We start from the raw sequence: 27863 nt of genomic DNA, 5'->3' as shown, positions 1-27863 counted from the left end.
GCAGACACTTATTCCCCAAATTCAGAATTTCAAAGGACACAATAAAATTGATGATAAATAAATCTGGGCAGATTGAACTCACACTCTACCTCTGAGAATGTCATTTTCATTTGCAAAGAGACAGTGATTTAGGTAGATGAGATACTTTATTACCTAGCTTCATAATAAGATCTCAGAAAGATAAGTTTGTTAAACTCACAACCTTTCTCAAGAGAGTCAAGGAGAAGCTCATTATTCACCATATAGAACCTGAGTGTGAATTCTCAGAACTCATGTGAAAATGCAGGCATAATGCCTGGAAAGTCAGAGCTTAAGACGTGGAGAAAGTAGGATGCTGGGGCTCTCTGTCCAGCCAGTCTAGCCCACCAGTGAGCTTCAAATTCAGAGACCTTGGATCAAAAAATAAGGTGGTATGGGCTTGAGTTATGGCTCAAGGTGTAAAAGAACTCACTACTCATGAATGAGGATGTGAGTTAATATCTCTAGCACCCATGCAAAAATGAGGCATATCTATACATACCTATAATCTTAGTGCTGTGAGAGAGGGGATTAGGAGAGAGTAGAAACAAGAGACTCTCTTGTGCTTGCTGATAACAAGTTCCAGGTCAACGAGAGATTCTTGATAGAATAAGGAAAAGAGTTACAGAGAAATACACCCAATGAACTTCTCTGATATGCGAAGATTTGTTCTCATGCATGATGTGGGATTCCCCTCTGTAAGCTGTGAATACCATTGGTTAGTAAAGAAACTGGCTTGGCCTGATAGGGTAGAGTGGAGAGCTAGGCAGGGAAAAACTAATCTAAACGCTGGAAAAAAGAAGGTGGAGTCAGGGAGAAGCCATGGTGCTGCCGCCAGAGACAGACCCACCAGAACCTTGCTGGTAGGCCACAAGCTTCGTGGTAAAATATAAAATAATAAAAATGGGTTAAATTAAGGTGTAAAAGCTAGCCAATAATAGGCTAATAAGCCAAGCAGTGGTTTAATTAATATAGTTTCTGTGTGGTTATTTCAGGAGTCTGGGCGGCCCGGAAACAAACAAGTGGCCCCCTATACAACACATGCACATATACCTTCACACACATGTTCATGCATGCACATACATTAAGTCACACAATAAAGTGCAAACCAATTGAGAAAGGCATGCTGTTGAACTCTGGCTTCCACACGCACACAAGCACACACGTGTATCTCCTTTACACATGCACACACAGAAACACTTATATGTATACAAACAGACACACAAATATACACATAAGGAAATATAGACTAGAGGACAATAAATGTTCCATTTTAAATATTCAACAAAATGAAATTAACGAGGTGAAGATAGTGAGTCCAATAAATTTCAAATATCATGCCTAGTTCCTAACCTGGACCAGTTTTCAGACTCCAAGTTCATGAAGTAAAGAATGTAAATTTACACACAGAAGAACACATATCTTATGATATTTTTTTCATTACTTTTTATTTCTTTTTTATTTTTGAGATGATTTCATGCAACCTAGGCTGGCCACAATCTTGTTCTATAACCAAGAGTGGTTTCTGGTCCTCCTGTCTTCTTGTCCTCTGTGTTGGGACTGAAGGGTATACATAATCATATCCAGTTTATATGGTTTTGGGAAGAAAACTTTTGGCCTTATACAGGCCAGACAGACACTTTACAAACTAATTTGTACCTCCATTTTCAGTTAGATCCACAGCCATTTATTTGGATCAGAGCACATTGGAATAAGGGAGTTACACAGCCATTTCAAGGGCAATTGAACACAGGAACCAAGGTGCCATTCATATCTGGTGACATGAAAAACCTTAAATAAAATACTCTCTCTACATTGAAGTGGAATTTACAGGGATGGATGAAAGTTTACACATAGTATGTCCTCTTGATCCACAGGATCATATCAGGCTCGTCTCACTCCTTTTTGGAAAAAAATGCATTGCAGGGAGGAAAGTCTTTGACACCAATAGTTTTAGTGAAAACTGTGTTATATATAACTTTTTCCTTTCATAATTCCAGTGTAAAACAAACTCAACAGGACACTGGGGTTGCTCTTATGGAAGGTATGAGCTTGTTATATGAAACAAGTGGAGGGGTTGATATATCTAGGGTGTTGCTTAGACTTCTCTCTAGAATCCAGGGAGTTATTTTTCCAGGGACTAGATGCTGGTGGGTTAATCTAGTGTCTTAGCTATTGTTTTATCGCTGTGAAGAGATACCATGACCACAAAAACTTTTATAACAGAAAACATTGGGCCTGGTTCAGAACATTGGGTCAGAGGTTTAGTCCATTGTCATCACGGCAGGAAGCATGAAAACAAGCAGGCTGACATGGTGCTGGAGGGTTAGCTGAGAGTTCTACATCTGGATCTGCAGGCAACAGAAAGAGACAGTGAGCAACTAGACCTGGCTTGAGTTTCTGAAGCCTCAAAGCCATACTCCCAAAAAGGCTACACCTCTGATTAGTACCATTCTGTATTGGTCTATGGGTTTTGTTTTTGTTTATATAAGTAATGTATAGAAGGAACTACTTTCTCAGAGTTTATTTCTCTAAGAAATCTACAAGCACAAGTAATCAGAGGACTGTATAAATACAAATACATTGTCTTCTTTCCTCCATTCTGAGTAGCGCTGTAGAAGCCCACACCAGAGCATTTTGTGGGATAAGCCAAGGCCTTTGTTATAGCAGTTGGATGTCTCTTTCTACTTCTCTCTGCTTCCCTGGATTCTGATGAGATTTGTTCTTGGGCTACGGTAGATGTTCCTTTTATGTCAGAGATAATTCTTGATTGCAGAATTTATAAATAATATGGGAAATGTTACATATAGTGTTAAGTGGAATATGACATATGCGCCATAAATTAATGTAAAACATTGCCATATTTATGTTGCTAATATATTCAATGAGGGAGAGGAAAAAATACATTTAGTAGAAAAAGTGATGCGCCCCAGTGGCAAAAGCAGGATGAAATCTTATCTTTTCTGCTCTGTCTGCAAAGGCATCGCCATTTTGGAATATAGTATTTCTACTTATAGAGATAGTTTTATTCAAAGAGCTGTGATGCACAGTACAAAAGTACAAAATAAAAAGTCGTTTAACAAATAACTATGTAATGTGCCATGTTTGAAAGATAGTTTCTATTTAAAAATAATAGCACAATTTGATGAGTTAATGAATAAAATGAAGACAGCTGCAGCTGTTCATCTTAGACAGCTTTGCCATGCTTGGATAAGTCATTGTTAGCATCCTGATGGCTCATGTCTGGGTTCATAGCCCCCAAAAAGGTTACATCAAGACCCAGGGAAATGTGATCAACAAAAATCCAAACATATATTGGTGAAAAAAAAATCACACATCCTTTAGAAAGCTTGTTTTTGAAGCCACCAGACACATATAAAATGCCAAATATAGTGCTAATATTAAACTCAACATGTGCTAAGCAGTTTTTGGTTGGAGGAAGGAAGTTGAATTTAGTCCAGTAACCATTAGTAGCATGATTTAAAATATGATTTTTTTGGAGTGACAGAATAATATAGCTGTGAAAGAAATGTTAATATTGATAAAGATCATCTTATTAAGACACACATGCTTTTACAGTATATGTTATTGTTTATAGGTTGCAATCTTGTATTATTAAAATTATTTCATAGCACAAAAATGCATTTTGTAGATAGTTTTATAGACAGGAATTACTTAAGAATGTTGCTTAAAATGCACTGATGAAAATGTTAGAGAGGGTTTATGAAGCCTTTTAAAATTGAGATAAATCTCTAAATATGGCACAATGGCTATATGGAGAGATGAAGAGTGAATATTTATTTGTTTTTATGTATATTTAGTAATAGTGGTTACAGAAGAAGAGGCCCCATGAGTTTGGGATGGAGTGAGGGTAAGTAAGAGAGATAGGAAGGAAGGAGGGAATTATATATTTATATTTTAATTAAATAAAAATTTATGGAATGTATTTTGGACATAATGAGTCTTGGAAATCTCAGGTGAACTGTTGTTCTAAGAGGGTCAAGAAAGAGAAGCTGGAGAAATCTGATTGATGGAGAAAAATAGGACATTCTTTGAACTTAAACAATATACTATCATGTCTGGTGCCAAATGGTCAGCCCTAGAAACATACACACATGTAACACTATATGGACTAAGTAGATTATATTTAAGAATATATATGTATATGCACACACATACACATTCAATAGCAATTAATGAAAAAAAAGAGACCATGAATTTGAAGGAGAGTAGGAAGGGGCATTGGGTGGCGTTGGAAGAGAGAAAAGGGAAGCAAGAAATGTAGTAAGTATAACATCAAAGATAAAAAACATAAAAAATAAAAACTTATTGTGTCATTTTTCCTATCATTGTACTCATCAGGTGGTATACTTTTAAGAACTGAAAAATTATTTTTTTCTATGAATGTGTGTTTGTGTATGAGTGTATGCACATGAGTGCACATGCTCACTCTTGACAGAACAGGGTATAATATCCCCTACAACCAGAGTTACAGGCAGTTGTGAGTCTCCCAACATGAATGCTGTGAGCCAAGATCAGTTCCTTTGCAAGGACAGTACATGCTCTCAACCACTGAACCATTTTCCAGTCCAAGCTCAGAGATGTGAAATAACCTACCATAGGAATGATGGAGGGTCATATAGTCACAGTCCTGGTCATTTAATAATGTACAGAATGAGAGAACACCTTTTTTTTAAATTGATTCCTATCTATTTTTCTCTTGTCCTTACTTTATCCCTTGTCACACACCACTTCAACTTTTTCTTTGGAAAGAGAGATTTGTCAAATGCCTGTCACTGCTCTATACCTGAACATACTGATCACATTTGTTTTCCCAACCACAGGATTTCTCAGTAGGTACCCACCCATTCTTTTGCAGAAAGGAGAAGCGAGGATTTACCAGAGTGTTTGTACTCAGAGCTCATCTGGCTTAAGAGATGATAGGATAAAATAGATGTTTAGACGAAACAATGGTTTGAGAACAAATTTAGAATGTACTGAAAGAACAACGGCTTGTCTAAGTTAAATTCTCTTGTGGAAAATATTTGCACAAAAAGGTTTGCATTTGCACTTGCTTAGACTCAAGTGATAAATTCTGTTTACCATATGAGTGTACTGCATATTTTTAGAGAAGTAAATTTATGAGAGTATCAGGAAGTCTGCTGTGACACAGTCTTTCTTAGAAACGGCGGTAAAAACAAGACTGGAATTATGGCATTATTGCTGGCATGTTAACATGGAAGACGGGAAATTTCAGGGTTCCACCCCAGTACAATGAACTAGAGGCAAGTAATAATTGCTGGGAGAAAGCAATTGGTCCTTTCCATGGATGAGTGTCCTTGTGGATTGCCCAATGCAGGGTGGTCAGCTTTGGAATTATATACACATCAACAACACAATGAACTCAGCATTTTGCTTTGATATATTTTTGCATTCACATACATACCTATATATGTCACAGTAATAATCAAAGAAAAAGGTCTATCAAGTTGAGAGTGTGGCCATGAATAGAGGGAGTTAGAGGGAGATGAGCTAGGATGGAGGAAAGGGAGGATAAGGTGATGCAATTCTATTTCAATTAAAAACATCAAAAAACAAAAACGGTCATTCATTTTCTTCTAAAATCTGATCAAATAATAATAAGTCAAAATTAACTATTGTATGTTTTTATGCCCTATGATTTTTGGATTAATTTTAGTCCTCTATAACTATAGATTTTAATATTAAAATTTCAGACCCCAACATAATCTTCCTCAATTAATAGTAATGACATGACATCTCTTTTATCTTTTTTGTGAAATATGCGTGTTTGTGTGTGCTATGTGCACATGTATGTCTGATTACATGTATACATTCATTTGAGAGGGCAGGCATCCTTGTGACACACTGCAAGTGTGAAGTTCAAAGGATAATTTTAAGTGTGTATCCTTACTTTTCTTTTACTCTCTTTGCGACAGGTTTTCTGCTAGCTGGGCCCTACGATTTCACGGTTTCTTCTATGCATCTTTACATAGATGCATTAACATTATAGATGTGTGCTACTGCATTGAGATCTGCATTCAGTTCTCATGCTTCTGTGACAAGTTCTTCACCCATTAACTGTCTCCCCATCCCATGAATGCTGTTTATTAATGTATTATGATTGTATGTGGAATGTTTGATTGGACAAATAGATCTAAATCACTGTGAGCAGATCCACACTGCAGATGCACATGCTGTGTCAGACTGTATAACGGAAAACTTAGTGTAGAGGAAAAGTTGAGAATCTTAGACTCTTAGAAATTACGTGGACCACTCTAATGGAAGATTATTTCTGCAATCTTAAGATATTTCTTTTTCTTGTATAAGGAGTACTAAATCACTTTATAAAGCAACATTTTTTATCTCTGAGAGTTTGGCAACAAGAATATTTTGGACTTCAGCTAAAGTATGCCCAAGGACCTTCATCGTATAGCAGCTGTTGAACATAGGATTAATGTCCTCTTCTTAATGCACTGCTACATACATAAGCAATTTTTCAAAGACATAGAAAGTCTGTTCCTTTAGAAACTTGAAGCTATTCATTTCTGTTTAAAGAACTGTATTCGTGTGTCCAGTTGACAATAGGCTGTGATAGTTAATCTTGATTGGATGGGGAAATATTTATGAGGTGACTAAAACACACCTGAGGGTGCATCATGCGGGCAGTTACAGAAAGAAATAATTTTGCGGAGAATTTCCTGAATGTGAGTGGCAGGATTGCATAGACTGAGTACATGAACAGAATCCATGTGGGGGAAAAGACAGATAGCTAGTGTGTGCATGATGTATCTCTGCTTCGTTGTCTCCATAATCCGAGCTGCTGTGTTCTGCCTCCTTACCCTTGCCAGGGTGAAGTGCAACCTCTTAAAACATGAGCCCAAATAATTCTTCTTATCAGTTGGTTCTCTCATGTACGTGACACAGGTATAAGAAGTCTGATTGATCAGCGTCCTCCCCGTTACATTCCATTTATATATTTTTCCTTGTGTCTCCATTCCTTTACCTTATAAATTGGTTTTTAAAGAGTACAGCTTTCTCATTTTCTACAAAAGTTCATGTTCGTTAGCTTATCTTCAAGGAAATGGACTGAACGTTTGTATCCTTTTGAAGTTAACACGAGGAGAGGTCCTTCACTGTGGGATTGTGCTCTGGCAACAGATACTTAGGAAAACTTGTGTCCTCAATTTGTCACTTTATGCTAGCTATATGAAAAGATATCAAAGCCAGCCTTCACCTGATGCTAACTGTTTTGGTCTTGACCTTCTAAATCCTCATAACCATGAGAACTGAGTGGCATTTAGGACAACCAATGTGTGTTATTTTTGTTATAGTACTCAAAATAAAATACTAAAGAAGGAAAGATAATATAGATGGATCTTATACAGTATAGGAATATTCATCATTAGAAAAATATGCAATTATATTTTCAAGTGTTATGTTAATTTAAAGTGTTAAATGTTTAGCAAAATGTTAATAATTTGGCAATATGTCTAAAAGGAAAAGGCAATTAGAACTTTGTTAGGAAAAGAGCCTAAGAAAATATGGCTAAAGGACTTTTAAAATGATTACAAATAAAAGGCAATATACAAAGTGACATATATGGACATCAGAAACCACTAATTCAGTCATATCTTAGCCTCTATTGGTTGTCCAATGACAAATGGTCACCTCTGGAAACATGCAAGCAGTCTTATATGGACTCACTAGGTTACATTTGGGAAATGCATGGATACAATAATAGTTGATTAAAAAAAAGAGAGTGTGAGTTTGAAGAAGAGTGGGGAGGGGTACACAGAAGGACTTAGATGGAGGAAAGGGAAGGGAGAAATGTTGGGATGAAACATTTTCAAAAATAAACTAAAAAGAAAAAAGACAGTTTTTTTTTCAATAGAGGTGGAAGAGTAGAAGTTCATTGTCTTCCTTTTACCGTTGCTGGGATGAAATATGCTGACCAGAGTGACTAACAAGTGTTCCTTCTGGATCCCAGTTGAAAGGTGCCACACCTATGATGGCACAGGCATTAGTGTGGCAGGGACTCAAAGCAATCACATCATACCTACCACCAAGAGACAGAATAATAAAGTTATGTGGCTCCTCAGCTTCCTTTCTCTGTGTATATAGTCAAGGATCCCACTGGGAAAGGTGCCCCCAAAAATCAGTGGATGGTCCCATCTCAATTAATGTAATCAAGCTATCTCTAACAAGCATGCCTAGAGTCCATCTCTCAGGTGATTTTAAATTTTGTCATTTTTGACAATTAACAATAAATACCCTAATAAATACTGTACTTAAAATTCTAAAATAATGCTTTCTCAAGGGTAAGTTTTGACTTGACAAAATAAGTGTATTTTAATAGCTAAAGATGGTAATCCTGTGAAAAAAGATGACATAATGAGAAATATAGTAACAGCTGCAATATGCTGGCAATCCATTTTGAATACATCATAAACCATGTATTTAACTAATACAGTCTGATGATGGAATGCTTGGGCACCAAGAAGCTCATGTATAAAAACACAGATTGGTGAAGTAGGTTTTTCTAAAGCACATTGTGCCCAGATCTCTTGAATCATTTGCTTCAGTAGTTCTCAACCTATGGACTGCAACCTCTTTGGGAGTTTAGCAACCCTTTCACTGGAGTCACATATCAGAATCCTGCATATCAGATATTTACATTATGATTCATAACATTAACACAATTGCAGTTATGAAGTAGTGACAAAAATAATTGTACGGTTGGAGGTCACCACAACATGAAGAACTGTATTAAAGGGTTGCAGCATTAGGAAGGTTGAGGACACGGAGAATGGCTCTTAGATCTGGAGAAACATTGCCTTACCTTAGTGAAGGTTTGCAACCTTTGCATGGTTTTAGCAAGTCACAGAGATCACAGTAAGAGCTGTATAAATGCCCTTGAAAAGGGGTGCATAGTTTATAACTAACCCTGGTCTGTCTCGTCATATCTTAATATCACTTTCCCTATTTCTTTGAAATAGACTTTTAAGTGGGCTGTTAAAAAAAAGGTGTGTGAATTTAGATCTTTTCTTGTTCAGCACCATGCCTCGTCTTTGATTTTTATCTCTGGCCCTTTGCAGCTATTATAAGAGACAGATAAGAGACTGGGTTCTTGAGTTCACCGAGGAATATTTAATCTTCAGTGGAGTTCCAGTTACCTAAGAACCTTTTCTAGCGTTCTGCTTTAATGCTCTCGGTGCCTTGGCAGTGTGAGGCAGGGATGAGTCATTTCGAGTCAAGCTCTCTGCCAGCTCGCACTCTGTTGTTTAGACTCCTATGCGATCATTTGCTTGGAGAATTGCTCTGTCCCTGCTGGTGAAACATAAAGGTCAGCCTGACCTTTGGTCACCCTCTCTCCAGACCTGCTTCTCTTTGCCACTCTCCACTGCTGTAAATCAGTCTCAAAGTCCAGCTAATATCTGAGTGACATGAACTCTGAGCAGATCCCCATGAAAGCACGTCTTTCTTCTGTGTTCACATCAGACTAAAACTAGCACAGCCAAACTAAATAAAGTAAGTCCCTAGGTCTCAAAAAAAAAAAAAAAAAAAAAAAAGAGAGAGAGAGAGAAAAACCTGTGTTAGCTAGCTGTAGGGTAACCTCTGACAATATCACAGGAAAGATCATAATCCTCTCTTAATGTTTATTACTGGGATCTTTATAGAGTGTAGGAAAGAGGATCACTGTTGTTTGAGGGGTCTCTATGAGGATAGTTGTTCCCACAAGAAAGTGACAATGTGGGCTCTAGCTCACATATCTGCTAAAAGAGGCAGAAATGAGGGTAGGTTGGTTAAATGACAAAAAGTTAACTTACGGAAGGTGAGTCTCCTCTAGGGATATATATATCATTCAGCAGGATGACTAGAGTGAATGATGCCATATGTCTGAAATGTATGCTTGAAATTTCCTAGGAGAGCAGACATAAGTGCTAACCCCCTCTCTCTCTCACACACAAACACAGAGATATAGACACACAACTATGGAAGGTTATGGCTATGTTATTAGCTTTATTATTATTTCACATTATAAATATATTAAGACACTAGATTGTATCATATTTATAATAATTCATATACATATGAAGAGAGAGGGAATCTTAATATGTAGCTGTAGATGATCTGGAACTCACTATGTAAGCTAGACTGACCTCTCAGATTCATCTACTTCTCTCTATGTACACATTTTTAATGACCAGTTTGTATCTTCAAAGGAGCTAAAGAAAAAAACTGGATGTTCTTTCACATGGCCCCCTCAAAAGACTCTAAGGGAGTAAAAGTACAAATTCTGCTACTAAAGCAGCTAACAGTGCATGGAATGTCTTCCCATTGGAGTATATTTGAAGAAGCACACTGGCCTGCCTCAGTAGGGAAGCTCTTGACCTTACTTTTCCTTCTTCCACACTTGACATAATATTATAGTATTAAGTAAGAATGTATCTCTAAAATAATAAAACACATGTGCTTGTAATTAGAGACACTTCTGCAGGGCTATGGACTGAATACACAATTCTCCCCTGTAGACTCATGATTTAAAGTTTTGGTCACAGATAGTCATCCTGTTTTAGGATGCTGTGGAATGAGGGAGTGACTGGGGATGGGCTTTGGAAGCTCATCATATCTTACAATTTCTTGATTTTTTTTCTCTGATTTATGTCCAGATGATGTGAAGGGTTGTCTTATATCACGTATTTCCACAGTAATGAGTCCTCTGAAAATGTAAGCCCAGAAAATCCTCAATCTTTTCAGTTGTTTCTCCCAGCTATTATCTTAAAATAACAAAATCCTGATTAACATACCTATGATCTATTATCATTGTTTTATAGTCAGTCACCTCTTATAAAAATTATTTGGGATTTTATTCTGTTTCCTTCTCAAAACCATTTTTTAGAACACATTGGTTCTGAGTTATGTGGCTGTTCTCTATTCTGGTTGCATGGCTTGCACTCTGAATTGTTTTTCATTTAACTCGTGCTTTAAATATACTAATCCATGTTCAAAATATCTGCTACTCCTCTGCTCCCAGCGTTCTATGTTTATGTTGTTTCTGCCATCTATCGGCCACTTATCTACTTCTACTATTTTAAAACATATTCAGAGTAATTGAAGTGTTGAATTTATCCTTCAGTTCTGCAACTGTTTGTGGTTTTACTGCTTTCAAAGTATTTCTTGGACTTAGGAGAAGCGTAAGTGGTTAAATTCCTTCTTTTGTAAGCATAACGATCATCAACATTAATGTTTGTGTTTGGATCATCAACATTTATGTAAAGACTGGACTGAGTGTAAGAGGGGGAGACAGGTGACTCCTATGGGTTTCCTGACAAACTACTGTGGCTGAAACTTGAACTCCTGGGTCAGTGACAAACTTGTGTAAAAAGGAGCATGGAGAATAATAACAGAAAGTAATAGAGGCAGACACCAAACATGGATCTCAGGCCTTGACAGGTGCGTGTATGGGTGTGTGCATCTTTATTGGACACACATTTGTGCATACAACACCCATACACATATACACGTGAAACTTTTTTCTCACCATTTTTAAAGAAATCTAAAAAGTAGTGGAGACAAATGAATGGATTCAGACTACTATTTTTATTTCAGGAAACACCTGCTGTTAAATAATTTCATTTAAGATTGTAACCTATCAAAGAACTTTCTGGTCAAACACAGTAAGTAAAAGATACTTTATTTAGTTAGATGATATTCTAGTTGGCATTAGCTCTCAGACTGAATCTAAAATATCCTGATAGAAAAACCTTGATTGTCTAATTGCCTTGGTAATATTGGATTGTGAGTAATTCTTCATTGACTTTGGGGGATTGTCACACTTATTAATTGATGCAGGAAGACTGATCTTACTATGGTCATCCTTAGGCAGGTATCCTGAATTGTCTAAGAAAGCTAGGCAAGCAAGAACTAGGTAATTGTTGTTTTTACATTTTTGCCCTGACTTCCATAGTGATAAATTTTAAAGATATTTTTAAAATACCATGTTAAAAAGATGAAAAAAAACTGCTCCGTGGGTAAGACTTGTGAGTGACATACCCAATTTCTCTTGGATACTTTTAAAAATGTCTTACAACCAAACAATAAGCAAATCATTAAAACAGATGAAGGAAGATTTCACCAAAGTGGGCCTGCAGATGGTAAAGAAACATATGAGATGATGTACAGTATCTTTGGCGTAAGAGAAAAGAAATTCAAACCTCCCTGACATGTCCCCCATCTAGGAAACTGGATTGATGAAAGAAAATACTAAATTCTGAACAAATTGGATTGCTTAGACAATGTTTATATAAGTATCAATTTGTCACTCTTTATTATGAATATTATTGTGGTTACACCCAACAAAATAAATGATAAATTCACATGGAAGTGCACACACACACACATGCACACACACACACAGTCCTACTATAATATTTTTTCCTCTAGAAAACGTGTATGTGTATTTTATTCTCCAGTGATTTGTTTGGCTGGAATTTCATATAGGCATGGCTAAGATTTTGGAAAGAAAGGTTATAAATGTCTGTGCACAGGAATATAAACATGGTTGTATGTCTTGATACCATTGCTACCAAATGTCTAATGCCACCCTCCAGTCCTCATCATGATAATTAAGAGTGAGTGGTGGCTCTGAATCCAGAGCAATGCTATGGTGGGCATACAAGCTAATTACTGGCATATTGACACTAGTATGGTGCCCCATTGTCTAACAGTTTGATAAGTTCTCTGTTCTGTAAAGTTCTGTTTGTAGGAAGAGATTAGTTATTTGAAGGAAACTAAGAATACTTTGGGGTGGCTATTACACGGCAGTAAAACCACAGGGCCTTAAGCAAAAGACAGAAAAGTCATAATTGGGACAAATCAATTTTCTGGTGGCTTAATTAAAATCTTAATCAAAGTTGTTAAGTATCTACAAGATTTGAAAGGAAATGCAAGAAAAGCACAGTAAAACCTTTGGAGCATTGAACTAAGTTATTTTAAAATCATATTTAAGATACAGCCAGTGTTTCTGAATTTTGAAAGAGGGTTAGGATACCAAAATGAACCCCATTGTTTTTTGGTTGCTGTAAAACTAATAGGTAACAAAAATTCTCATAATAGACAAAATGACCCCCAACATCTTTATCACCCCCAGCCTTGCAACAAATCTTTGGAGACTGAATGGGAAGTCCTCAGTAGCTAGAACATGAAGAGCAGCAGCTGCCTTCAGCCTGAGCCACATCCTGTTGTTCGTATGAGCTTCTTTGAAAAACATGTGCCTTAGATTCTCTCAAGCTATCTTTATAGTCCCCTGCTTCACAACCCATATGGACACCACAAAAATCTTGGAAAGTGGTGTAGAGCTAAAAGAGTCCTTGCAAATTATTGGAAATCATGAGTCTGGCTTCAAGCAATCTATTTCCTCCATTTCTGTACTCTGAGCAGTTTCATGACAATAGCTAATAGCTTCAATTAGGGAAAACCACACACATAATAATACCAAGATAATTATTATTTGATAATTATTATCAGTTATTAAAATATTTTATTAATAATATTTTTGTTAAGGCATATATATTTCATACTATTTAAGATGTTTTTATGTGCATCAATGGATCAATTCCTGCTTTTCCAAGTACCTATCCTATATATAGTATTTTGGTATCATCGTTATATAAGAATCTATTGATACTTGAAATTTAATATTTTCCCTTAAACATTATCCTTTTCATGTTATAGTTTCTAATACCATTGAGTTGTCTCAGTTAACCAAGACTGAACTGAACAGTATCCTCTTCTATGTCTCTTCTGCACCCTCCAGTCGTTTGTAAACTTATATAGCCTCGGCCTTATCCTACTTCCAATCTGCACGCCTCACCTTGTTTTCCTTTTAGAGTTTATAAATGATATAATTTAAGACTCAGTCTTTTAACAGCCTTGTGGTACTACTAATATTGATCTCACATCTTTTTTTTTAATTTCATCATTGCATTTTATTTCTCTTTGGAATTAAATCAAGGAATATATATATATATATATATATATATATATATATATATATATATATTGGTTTTTCGAGACAGGGCTTCTCTGTGGTTTTGGAGCCTGTCCTGGAACTAGCTCTTGTAGACCAGGCTGGTCTCGAACTCACAGAGATTCGCCTGCCTCTGCCTCCCAAGTGCTGGGAAGGCGTGCGCCACCACCGCCCAGCGTAAATCAAGGAATATTTTCTATTCATCTCCCTCCAACAGACTAAGCAGGTCAAAAAACAAAATCACGTCTTGCTTGTTTTTTCAACAAATTTGCACCAGAGACAACTCATTCTCATCTCTATTTGTTCTTAGGCCTCACTTCAGTCTAATTTACTCCTAACCCTCACTGTCTCATATTTGTTGCCCATGGTGACCATGAATAGATTTAAAAGGGTCATTTGTATTTAGCTCCATGTCTTACATGTTAGTTGGACACCAAACAAATTATGAAACTAAAACTCTACATGTTTTTTATTTTTACATATTGGAATTAGCCGTCTCCACACTTGTTGCACTTACATATGAATGTTAAGACATTAAGTTTCTATTCTAGGTTATACACTCCTGCTAAGGTAATGATCCTACAATGCCATTCCTGAATGCCAGTCTCTACTCTCAAAGTCAGACAATTCTCACTGTCAAGGAGGCTCAAAAATGCCTTCATTGCCGCACTGCCAGGCCTTTGTGAACATACTTTTAAGCTACCTCTAGCAATTGTGTTCTAAGGAGACCTGGATGTTACCATTTTTCTTAGTTCTTTCCTCCTGGGACACTCTACAAATTCTAAATGATGTCTCTCAAACACTGCCTCTTATGGGACCTCTTTCCCCATATTTCTAAATCTTCTCTTTATTAATCCATCCTTTGTAGGTTTTTTTTTCTCTTTTCTCTTTGGGGACTTACCACCAAGCTCCCAAACACGGAGAATTATTTTTACTTATGAATGTCCTACCTTAGCTTCTAGCCAGCTATTTTTAACTAAAATTATTCTGTCTAGTTTTTGCCTCCTGGCTTTTACCTCTCAGTAGTCTATATAATTCTTTTTCCTTCTTACTCTGGGTGACTGGTCCCTGGAATCCTCTCCTTCTCCTTTTCTTGTTCTTCCCTCCTTTTTTGTCTCCTTCTATTTATTCTTTCTGCCTAGCAGCCCTATCTATTTTTCTCTCCTGCATAGATTTTGGCCATTCAGCTCTTTCTTACTCTAATCAGATGTTTTAGGCAGGCAAAGTAACACAGCTTCACAAATGCAGTATAAAAGGATGCAATGCATCTTTGCATTATCAACCAAATATTCCACTACATAAACAAATGTAACAACTTAATCTAATATTCCACAACAATCCTTTCTCTTCCTTAAACTTTATGACCTTGAAGCAATAATCTTTCCTTTTCAATTTTGTCACTCTTCCTACTAGAACATCATCTACTTTGTGGTAAGAAGAGTACTTCCCATTCCTCTCACCTTTCTCAGCATTGAGATTTAGCTAATATTTATTATTAAATTTCTTTGATGCTTAAAAACTAAATACCATTATTATTGCCCCTGTACTAACATTATAAAATTATGTAATCTTTTACTTTTATATATACTTATGAAGGTATATAGAGATACATGTAAGATGTATGAAGTATATAGTCATTTCGGAACATTTAAAGCACATAAATTATACAGAGGGAAAGGAAAAAGTTATTTGTTGTTCTACAAAATGAAATTAACTAGGATGTATTTTAGATGTATTTTAAGTGCTTAGTGTTCTTTTGAAAAATAAGTTTTCATGTGATTTCTTGATTGTTTTACAAATAGGAATTGTTTGAAAATACTATTAACTGGTTCTTTAATATCTCAACTTCCAAATACATTATTCATTTATTCCTTCTTCTGTTGAAGTAACTTAAAATTAATTCCAATATATTACTAGTTACCAAATTTAAAAGTCAAGTAAGCATTATTGTACATAAACTTTTGCTTCAGTTAGTTTCTTGTAATTGATGATAAGAAACAACATGAGAAGGCATGAGTAATAGATAGTTTAAGTTTTTTTTTCAAGAGTTATTTTATGTCTAGGTACCCTTAGCAGATATGACTATTAATTCCTGTTTTCCAAACCCATTAGCACTGTCTGATCACCTAGAACAATGCTGACTCTAGTTTCACATTTGATAGAAGAGCCAACAGGGTCCCCAAATATCCATTTAGGGCCATTTGTCTGATTTTACTTTAATTCACTAGTTTCGATTCTTCTAGGATATTCTGATATGCAACTCACCTTTTGGCAAGTTTGGATGTGGGATCAGCAGCTCTGGGTGCACATTTTTTTAAATAACTTAAAAGACAGGTGGGAAATCAGATCCATTATTGATATGAAGGTCAGTGTAAGAGTAAGGCATTCCTACTGCCAGCTGATATGTGGATGGGAGCTAAAAGATTTGGTAAGAGCCTGACTTAGCAACCTGTTGGTGTGACATTTGTTAGAAGGTGGGTAATTTTACTATACATTCTCCTCTGCTATTAGTGGATTGTGAGAATATGTGAACATAGTTTCTGTCATGATTTTAGGGATCCCTCAGTGTTGAATTGCATCAGGAACATAATAACAATCAATGACAGAAGAGAGTCTGTGCTTCATGTTGGGTCTGGTGGTTGGGATTCCCTTTAATGTATAATCAGCCTTCCCTGACATAGGAACAGCTGAGAGAATAACACTCCTGTCTTGCACAGAAAAGGAGGCTTTCTGCCCATTCAGTTACACAGTGAGTCAGTATGTTATAATTAAGCTGTCTTTACTATCTCTATTTTGGGAAATAGTGGATTTATTATTAGAATTTATAAGTCAAGAATGCTGCATATTATAAATATAAACACATACATATGTTCAATATGCATCAAAAGGAAGGAAAGAATAGGGTAGCAATGTGGGTATTTTTTCCATAAATATTAAATATTTCATTCCTGTTTACACATGATAATTCAGTGGTGAAAGGTGAGATGGGGTTTTTCATTATAAATTCAAACAAAACAACTCTGCTAGCATTATTTTTCAGACTTAAAAAATAAAATAAAAATTGGAAATGATAGCCTGTCTTATAATACAATAATGACCAGAATATAAAAAAATCCTCATTTTAACATGGTCAAGTGGAAATAATCTTCACTCTTTGATAAGTAGAATGGGATGCCATGTTACTCTCTGGATGATATCATAAAAATGTAGATTATTGAATTTACTCTGAAAAGAAAAAGGAAATGACATAGTTATGTTTAGATAAAAAAGTAGGTTATTGAATATACTTTTAGAGAGCAACTACTAGTTTTACATGTTTTGTACTGGATTGTACTTTTGTGTATTGTATACAAATTTGGTATATTGAGATTAATTTTGTTAGACCATACTGTACATACATTTATACTCTTGTTCAAGCTATTGTCCCTATATAACTCATTTAACAATGTAATGAAAATTTGTAGTCCTTGAAAATTATTATTATGAACTACCTAGGATAATAAGGAAATGCAGGTTAGTAGTTAATCACCTAATATAATCAAACTTGTAGTCACATTAGGTATGTTTCCAAAGTCAAACAAAGATATATTTTAGACAGACAGGTCATTTTCAAACACTTTAAAGATCTACAGAATATGTAATTTAAGATGTTTTAATAACCTAGGTTCTTCTCTTTTATGACAATGAGACATGTCTGCTTCTGGCAGCACCAATCTACTTCAGAGAAGATAATGGGAATTGAAGAAACTCCGATGCACAAAAACTCAAAGAGAGAAACTGGGGTTCAACCTGGAGACCAGAAAAGCAAAGCAGCCAGGAACTGACTCTTACCTCTACCTCAGTCCAAAATGGCAATCCTGTCTTCAAGAATCTCAGAATGAGACTGAGACTGTGAGCTGTCTCCTCCTGTTTTATAATCCTTTCTAGGACTGGGATTAAAGTTATGCACCACTGGGATTAAAGGCATGTACTGCTGGTTTTCTATGGCAAATTAGTGTGGCTACTGGGATTAAAGGTGTGTGTTACCACTGCCTGATATGTAAGGTTGACTAGTGGGACTGTTTTACTCTAGGATCTTCAGGAAAGCTTTATTTATTAAAATACAAATGAAGTGTCTCTACAAAACTCCACATAGAGCTTAATTTCTTTGTGGCAAAAGTAAACCACTGGACAGGAAAACGCCCTTGCTTCAACTGCTGACAGTATGCTGTCCTAACTGGACAAGCAGGAAACAGAAGAAAGTGACTGACAAACATTGTCAAGACAAGGAGGGATAGCACTTCACATTATCCTGCTTCACAGAAAAGTCTGTCAGATATGCTTGGCCTGTAGACTGAAGATAGATGCCGTAATGTTGCAGAGAACTTTGGGTGGCTGTCCAGACAGCCATCTGTTTTTGTCATTTCTCACATGTTTTGGAAGTTGCTTGCATTTCCTGCTTACTCAGTTATTATTTCCTTCTTGGGTCTCTGAGGGAGTTGAAGACAAGATAGCTATAGTTTGTCTTGTTTACCAGACACAAAAAAAGCAAGTTATAATAGAAAGTAAATTAGTAATAAAAATTTGAACTCACCAAGATAGAATAGATATGGAATATTTTCTCTGAATTTGTCAAATGCAAAGGGACTAGACATTATTGATGTATTTATTGCCTGTATAAATTGTATGTAGTAATTGAACTTACTGTATATAGTTTTTCTAATATTAATTACAGTCTTTTTTATTTTAGACAAAAAGGGGAAATATAATAATATGTTATTTGCATTTTAGTAAATAAATTTTGCCTGAAGACCAGAGGCAAAGCTAACACCACTAGATGTCAGGTAATGGTGACACACAACTTTAACCTAGGGATTTGGGAGACAGAGGCAGATGGATCTCTGTGAGTTCAAGTCCACCCTGGGCTACACAAGATCAATGCTGAAACAAATCCAGGTGGTGGTAATCTATACTTTTAATCCCAGTACTAGAGAGTCACACTTTTAATCTTAGTACTAAAGGAAATATAAAATGGGAGGAGAGAGTGGCTTAGTCTACTTAGTTTATGGTTGCCCAGCCTTGGTAGAGTTAAGACTTCTAGTGGCTTAGCTGCCTTACTTTTTTGGGTTTTGGGGTGAACCCCAATTTCTGTCTCTGAGCCTTTATTATTCATGCTACACTGGGCCTGTAAGCTTCATGAACTTGAACAATTCTGAATGTCATTATTGGCTGAGTGATCTGAGACTATTTTTTGCTCCTGGTTCCCTTGAATGACAACTAAGAATCTCATCTTGTCCAAACAACAAATCCTGATAGTAGAGTTATCAAAATGATGTAGTCAAATGCTTCCCCCTTCTAAATGTTGCATGATACTTGGTTTTCCTATAGTACATATCCATGATAATTTGAAGGACATCATTCTTTTGGAGGATTCACTGTTATAACAGGGTTGCTAGGAGTATGCAGTGAGAAGATATGTCTCTCCATCGTGTCTTTCTAAGATCTATTTATGCAACAAAACTTTTAGGCAACAATATTGCATCAGAGCATCATTTCTAACAAATTTAAGAAAAACATGTCTCAGACAGAACTGAAAAAAAGAAAAACTAGACTATTTCTGATCTTGCAGAGGAAATGAATTTTAAGAAAGAATAGTGACAGTAGGAATAAAATTTTTATGTGGCATGTTATTATGAATTTTTTTATGCAAGTATTAATGAACACAGAATGGGAGAATGAGAGTTTATCATTATTAAAATTTTTTTGAGACAAAGTCTTATCATGTAGCCTTGAATGAAATCAAGTTACTGGTAATCCCCTACCTCAGCTATCTGTGAAATGGAATTTCAGTCATACACCAATATGCTTAATAAAAATGACAAAATTTTAAATAGAATGTGAGAAATGATGAATATATATGTACATATATATTACATTCTACAACTACTGTGATGAGTAACATATACTGACATGTGTTTTTATGATAGATGAAAAATACCTGACAACTGGTTCCAAAACAAATACCTAGTTAACTATACAGGGACAAACCTTAAAAGTCAGCCTTCTGATTAAACCTGAACCTCAAATGTTATCTGAATATTTGGGTATATTTATATTAAGATTTAAACTGCTGGTAATATGAAATCATTTCAAAATACACTGATATTTCAAAAGGTTAAAACTCAAAAAAAATTATACCTAGAAAGTCCCATAAAAAACAAAACCTAAGCCACTCTTTTTGTTTATTTTGTTTTCTCAGGGATTGTCTGTGTAGCCTGGTTATCGTGGAGCTCCCTTGGTAGACCAGGTTGACTTTAAACTCACAGAGATCTGCCTGCCTCTGCCTTCTGAGTGCTCAGATTAAAGGTGTGTGCCATAACCAACTAGCTTAAGTCATTCTTTTCTTAACAATTTTTAATGTCCATTGGGGCAAATCCATATTACTTTCTTAAAACATTTAAACTCACACACATTTGTTTAGATAAATGGCGAGAATATAAATTTGTGGTTTACATATATTTTGTTTCAGAGATTAGAATGACTTACCATATGTTTAGTCTGAAACACCGGACTACTTATCTTTGAAGGTTGACTTGGGTCTTGTAAGAGGAATTGACTTTTCATTTTGCTTTAGCATACCATTATTTCTTTTTATCTGTGATAAAGAAACTACCAAGGGTTAAATAGCCTCTTTATGGAATGCGTGATTCATTATTTTCCTTTCTGGTCAGATCAATATCTTTGTTTATTGCTGAATTATTGTCTCTATACAATGCTTTGAATTAAGTCAAGTTCATTGTTTGTCTTCATGGGTAGCATGGCATGTTAAGGATGAGTTAGTAGTTACAAGAGAGATAAAGAGCCCTGTAGCAAGAGTACAATTTTAAGCTAAATCTTCATATATATGTCCTATAAGGATCAAACCCTTTCGTTTCCAACCTATTATTCACATTCATTTAAATATGGTCACTACTACTTATAAGACTGACATGAAAAAAGACATTCTTATTAGTTGGAAATTAAATAGGTGTTATCCCCTAAATTTGGCAGAACACATACAAGTTGGGATTTTTTCGCTAATCTACATGGGAAGTAGAAAAAGACAAGATCTCCTGAGTAAATTGGGAGCATGGCGACCTTAGGAGAGGGTTGAAGGGGAGGGGAGAGGCAGGGAGAGGAGCAGATAAAAAATGTAGAGCTCAATAAATATCAATAAAAACCTTTGTTTTTGTGATGGTGGAAGTGAATGAATAACTTTCCAGAATTCTCGATCCAGAAACAATGATACAGGGAATGTAAGGAACAACTATAATTTACCTCTTTTCTGTTCCAAATGTTAGTAGTAAGAGCTGAGCTAGGGTTTTGAACAAGTGCCAGCTTGACCTCTTTTAGGAATTTGACCTTTCTGGAGATGAGATGCAAATACTTAGTAAAACTATAAAGGATGAGTGTGCTATTTTAAAATATTATCTAAATATCCAGAAGTGGTATCCTCAAAAGATGTATTAAGGGAAACAGTGTGGTTAGCATGCCAAACCACAACAATTGCAGTAGGTATAAACACAGAGGAGGAAGACAAATAATGACACTAAAACAGACCAGCTGCACCAGCTGCTAGAGCAGCCTCTCTGCTTCCTGTTCTACAACACACAGAGTAATGTTGAGTGTGGCATCTATCTATGAATGGCTAATATCACAGTTACAAGCTTTGTTATAGAGTTCCATGTCATCTGTACAAAGCTTAAGCGAATAAAATTGGAGTCTTAGACCAAGATGCTTATAATACTCCTTTTGCTTTTGATTGGCAACAACACTAGTGGCACTTTAATAGTATTTTCAATAGTTAACTCTTGCTTATAAACAGGTTTTATATTATAACAAAAGTGCCATAAAGTAAGGACATAATGCTTTGTGTCCTAGTGACATTTTAAAAGTAGATTTGTGGGCCAGACATATTGGTGCGTGCCTGTAATCAAACTATGTGACAGGCTGATGTAAGGTTGTGAGTCTTGTAATCCAAGGCCTTCCTGGATTACAGAGTGAGTTTCAAAGTCAATTTAGGCAATGTAGTCAGACTTTTTCTCAAAATTAAAGAAGACATAATGAATCAGAGAGACAGTAGGTGTGGAAGTATGTGGACAGTGTTATGGGGAGGAAAGGAAGGGGGAATATAATTCTATTTTAATTAAAAAAAAACTTTTAGAAGGTCAGTGGTAGAATGTTTGCTTAGCCAGTATGATTCTGTACGTTCAATCCTCAGGGCTATAAAAATAAAGTAGATTTATAGTAGGAAGGATGTATCCCTGAATGCTGATTGCTACAATTTATAATTATATGTGATGCACCAGTGAATCCATTTGGCTTAGGAAACCTAGACAGTCACACTTATGAAATGGTTCCACAACTATAGATTCCATTATTATAAAGTGGTTCATTTCTCTTTCATTTATAGCTTAAAAGCAATACCCTAACAACATCAGAATTATACTATTGCTTCCCATTTGGCAAAAATACCAACTAATAATATTATCACAGTTTTTATATTTTAGAAAATTAATTTACAAATTTTAATAACATGCTAATAGTTCAAAATCCTTATCTGAAGCACACATTTTTTTGTGTGTGTGTGAGAAAAACAAGAGCAACTCATGACAAACTCACTGACATAAATTTGTATTAGATATATATTTTCATTCACGGTGTCTGGAGAGCTGGATAAAAAACAGAGTCTTGGCTTGTTTTTTACATCTTGAGTTTACAGTAGTATCCATTATGGAGGGAAGTCATGCTGTATGCTGGAGCTACTCCTAAATCCAACATTTCCTAAAGATGGATATTTAGTAGAGTGTCATTGCAGCACAGGCTTAGAGAAATGCAGATGTTGGTGGGTTGTTGGTGGCACACTCTCTGTTCTCTACAGCACAGAGGCAATGCACCCTGTGCATCAAACACTGACAAGGGAACAAACTAGTCCCTCTGAATGTGGTTGGCAGTCGGGGCCAACTGAGGGGCCAATGACAATGGCACTGGGGTTTGTCTCTACTGCATGTACTGGCTTTTTGGGATTCTATTCTCTTTGGATGTATACCTTGCTCAACTTGGATGTAGTGGGGAGAGACTTGGACTTTTCACAGGCCAGGGTGCTTTGCCTTCTCTTAAGGTTGGAGGGGGCAGGGGAAGGGTGTATGGAGGGAGTCGGAGGAGGGGAAGAAGTGGGAATTCGGATCTGTATTTTTTAAAGTAATAAAATAATAATAATAATAAAGAAAAAAGAATGAATGAAAACAATGAATGAAAACAATGGAGCCAGTAGAAATACTTGGAAGGTAGAACACATTTGCATTTTCTTCATCCAATCCAGCCGCCCTTTCCCTAATTGCAGGGAAATCCTTTTATTCTTGGTTGTTGAGTAGAGCTGTGATGTAGGCACCTTGTGTGTTTTTCTCTTGTATTTTATAGTGCTATTTTGGGCCAAAGGACTGCCTTTATATCACATGATAAAATACCTTTAGGATTTTTTTTCTCTTTTACACAGTGGACTGATAGTGGGTGTGCTAGCCCTGTTTCTATAAGATATGCTAAGCAAGTAATAGAAATTTGAAATTAGCATTCATATTAAGTGTTGTTCTTTACAGAAAAGGAAACCTGGTTTAGAGAAGACAAATAATTTAAATAGCTTATTTAAGTTGTAAATACCAGAGTGTCTTTTATGTGATCAAATTTGCCTATCTCTGTTCTGCGATGCATTTGCAATTTCAAGGAACATAAACGTGAATATGGCATGGTTGGACTCAATTTCATGTGCAAAGCATCTTTCTGTGTAGTTCAAGAAAATGTAGATTTATTTACACAGTACAAGTGCTTAAAGTTTAATGGAAAACCAAAGCAATGGTGTTCCTGGAAGATTGCCACAAAGCTCTGGGTTTGAGTACACACCTCTACATCTGTGATTCAGAGGCCTGCTATGTTCATATTTATTGCTATTGTCCTGAAGGCCTCTTGTCTTCTAAACGTCATCTACAAAGTGAAAGGGGGATCTAGAGCCTAATTGCAACAGTGTCCTCGCTGGGAGCTAATTCAGTACTTGTCACCAGAGCGGGAAGGTCCCTATCATTGCCTTTGGTCCTTCAGACTTGAAGTTCATCTCACTGGCAGAAATCTTTCATTCATAATTCCATTAAAGATCCATATTTGGCTTTCCATACCCTGCCTCTACGGTCGGGTGTGATCCTTGTAGGGTGTTTAGAACTCTCAATGTCTACTCATTTCATTGAGTTCACAAATCATTGTCAAAGACAGACAACAAAAATATTATCAAGGCCTAGGAAGATGGCTGTCAGTAAAATGCTTGATGTATTCCTATGAGGATGTGAGTTTTGCACTCACTGCTCATGCGACAAGTTAGACGTAATGGCACACATATATAATCTCAGTCCTGGGGAGAGGGAGAGACAGGGGGATTTCTAGGGTTTATTGACTAACCAGATTATCCTAACTGACAAGACCCAGGTCCCAGTAAGAGATTACAAAATGATTAGATAACAAAAACAACAGATGAAGAACTATATCTGAGGTTGATTAGGGCTTCTTTTTTAAATTGATTTTATTGTGCTATACATTTTTTCTCTGCTCCCCTCTCGGCCTCTCCCCTTCCCTGCTACCTTCTCCCATGGTCCTTATGCTTACAATTTGCTCAGGAGATCTTGTCTTTTACTACTTTCAATGTAGATCAGATCCATGTATGTCTCTCTTAGGGTCCTCATTGTTGTCTAGGTCCTCTGGGATTGTGATTTGTGGGCTGGGTTTCTCATGTTTAAAAACCACTTATGAGGGAGTACATGTGATAATTGTTTTTCTGTGTCTAGGTTACCTCTCTCAAAATAATGTTTTCTAGGTCCATCCATTTTTTCCTGCAAAATTTTAGATGTCATTATTTTTCTCTGCTGTGTAGTACTCCATTGTGTAAATGTACAACATTTTTTCTTATCCATTCTAGTTGTACATGCACACATATCCATAAACTCCTACACACATGTCTGCAAAATCATGCACATGCACACATATAAAGACAAGAAGAAGGTATGAAATGAGTGCAGTGATGGATTTTGGTGTTGCTGGAAGCAGAGAGAAGACTTTTGTGAATGAGCACTCTGATGAGAAATGAGAAAAGGAACCAAAATGAGCATTGTGTATATGATGTTGACTGAGTTAAGCACAAGGGCTTAGTAAGAGTAGAAAATATGTCAGGGGGTTGAGGAAACCATGCTGAGCGTGGGGAGACAACAGTCCACAGTCATGACACAGTCACCACAGGGGAAAAACATGAAGGAAAGTAATGTACTGAGTTTGGGGTTTGGAAACATCAGATTGACCTTGCACTGCTTGGGCACATGAAACTTCAACAATCTTGGAGTTCAGGGATGTTAATACTGCAGCACTTGGTGGATGCTTAGAGGAAGATCAGAGTGAAGGAGAAGAAGGAATTCATAATCATGTCTTGGACTTCTACACATGATTTGAGTCAGAACTCTGAGCTAGATAAACCTAATAGGAAAGTAAAGAGTTTTTCTGTTATTTCTCTTTGACTTAATTGTAATTTGGTATGATCCAGTTGTATATTTAAAAAGATCTATGTATGCAAGTGTTGTTTGCTTTTCAGGAGAGAGAAGACAGTGACTTCCCCGAAAATGTCAAAAATTTGATTATCCTGATTTGAAACTTGTAGTGTCATATCCTTATGACTGATGCTCATTCAGCTTTGTTGTAGATGTCAGTGCCTTATATTTCAAACACACAGTAAATAGTTCTATTCCAGACAGTGCAGCCTGTTTCCAATCCTTAAAACATCTTTTTGTCACGAAGGAGAAGAGTGTTGAATTTATTACAGCATAAATAATTCTGGATGCATTGTTGAACTCTTAGGAATGGAAGACAAACACAGACAATACTCTATAATGACAACCATGAGAGTAGCTGAGGTCCAGGCAGTTCTGGAATAAAACACCAACCCAAGAACCCAGAGTTGTGGAGGATCATGGGTACTCAGGTATGGGTGTGCTTGCACATGCTGACGGCAAGTGGGTGACTGGATGGGATGCTGTTTCTTGAAATAAAGCTTCAGCTGGCCAGGAAAGCATCAAGAAAATTTCTCTGTCATTTCTATATCTTGCTGAAAAGTAACCATATCAATAGTCATAATGACTATGTTAATAGCCTTCTCATCTGCCCAGGATCATGATTATTTCAAGAGTGTCTGAAATATGAACGTATGCTGGAGTCAGGGTAATCTCAGCATGGGTAATCTACTTGAAGTCATATGAGTTGACTAGCATCTCATACCTGGTGAAAACTGAAGCAGAATTTACATAGAGAAAGGCATCTCCAAAACAGTTTCTTCTACATGCTTGTAATTACTGTGAGCCAAAGTTGAGTTAACCATAAACAGGAAAAATCAGTAGAGAGCATATAATTCACATTCTCAAGAACACAAAATGTAATTTTGTGCTCACAACATTTATTACTACTGGTGAAAATATAAATATGTACAGAGACCAAGAATCTAGAAAATAAAGTTTGTGTGAAAAATTCATTTTATTTCTAGTAGATTCATAAAATTTGAAGGTGGTAATATACCAGTTTTGCAAACTAAATGGAATTGGCATGCAGTACAAGGGGACGGAGGAGTGTAAATTGATTCAGTCACTCTTGCTGGTTTTGTTAACTTGAGTAGCATTTGCTCCAGGAAGCAGCATCAATGCATAGAAAAATGTGTTACTACACCCTTGAATGTGCACGTGAAAGATGTCTTGAGGGCTGTAATGTGGGCCATGGCAAACGTACAAAAGATCTAAAAAATGACGTGCATGAATGAGAGAAGTCAGTTACCATATACCATAGTCATAGTATTCAAGGGTTACAATGGATTACAGTGACACTAAGCATGTGTAGCCACCCTCAAATGTGCTGAATGTCAGAAATGATACTTTGTGACATATATATATATATATATATATATATATATATATATATACACACACAATTATATATGTACATATACAACTCTCTCTCTCTCTCTCTCTCTCTCTCTCTCTCTCTCTCTCTCTCTCTCGTTTACATACTTATAAAGTATCCCAATTAAAAACAGCTTCTTTTCTTACACTGGCACATGTTTTGGATCAGAAAATCTTTTCCAAAAGCACACTTAAATAAAAAAAAAATACATTAGATTTTCCTTCCCCATGACCCTTGTTTTTTATTCATTCCTATTCATGCTCTGGGCAAGAATATACCCATTACTTATGGTGCTACTTGAAAGACAAGATTAGTTAGAGGAGTTTATTTTGTTGCTTTCACTTGTGTGTTTATGAGGGTCAGTGATGCTGATTCTTGCGGACTTGACAAACTGGAAGAGAGAAGAATCAGGGCTTTTGGAGAAGAGTCCTCAGCATATTCAATCAGGTGTCAAGGTTGTGAGTCATTGGCTTGGGTATCGCTTTATGCTAGGGACTGAGCCACAGGTGCACATTCCTACCCACAGGTAGGCAGAGCAGACTTGTTTCATCACTCGGGTCTTGAGCTTACCCAGGTACATTTTGATAAAGAGAAAGTAGGTTTTAACTGAGTTTCTTTTTTCTCCACTGGAGTGAACTCAGAGCATTTTTGATCCTCATTTAATCCACCAAATGTATCCTGAAGTTTCCTGTTCTACAACTCTGGGTTTTCATCTTACTTAAGCATCATTCCTTTTTACTCTTTGAAGTAAGGAAAGGCAGACATTTATAATAAAGCCTAGAAATGATGTAAAGAGAATAAGGAT

General features: G+C 36.2%; 1 protein-coding gene across 3 annotated transcripts in view; it reads left to right on the top strand.

The window, feature by feature from the left end:
* Clvs2 (clavesin 2) overlaps nucleotides 1–27863 on the top strand; it is an 82783-nt gene that overhangs the window by 31901 nt on the left and 23019 nt on the right. The window lies entirely within an intron of this gene.

The sequence above is a fragment of the Chionomys nivalis genome, chromosome 2 (genome assembly GCF_950005125.1).
Source record: "Chionomys nivalis chromosome 2, mChiNiv1.1, whole genome shotgun sequence".
In the NCBI taxonomy this organism is placed as follows: domain Eukaryota; kingdom Metazoa; phylum Chordata; class Mammalia; order Rodentia; family Cricetidae; genus Chionomys; species Chionomys nivalis.
This window is presented reverse-complemented; position numbering and strand designations above follow the sequence as displayed.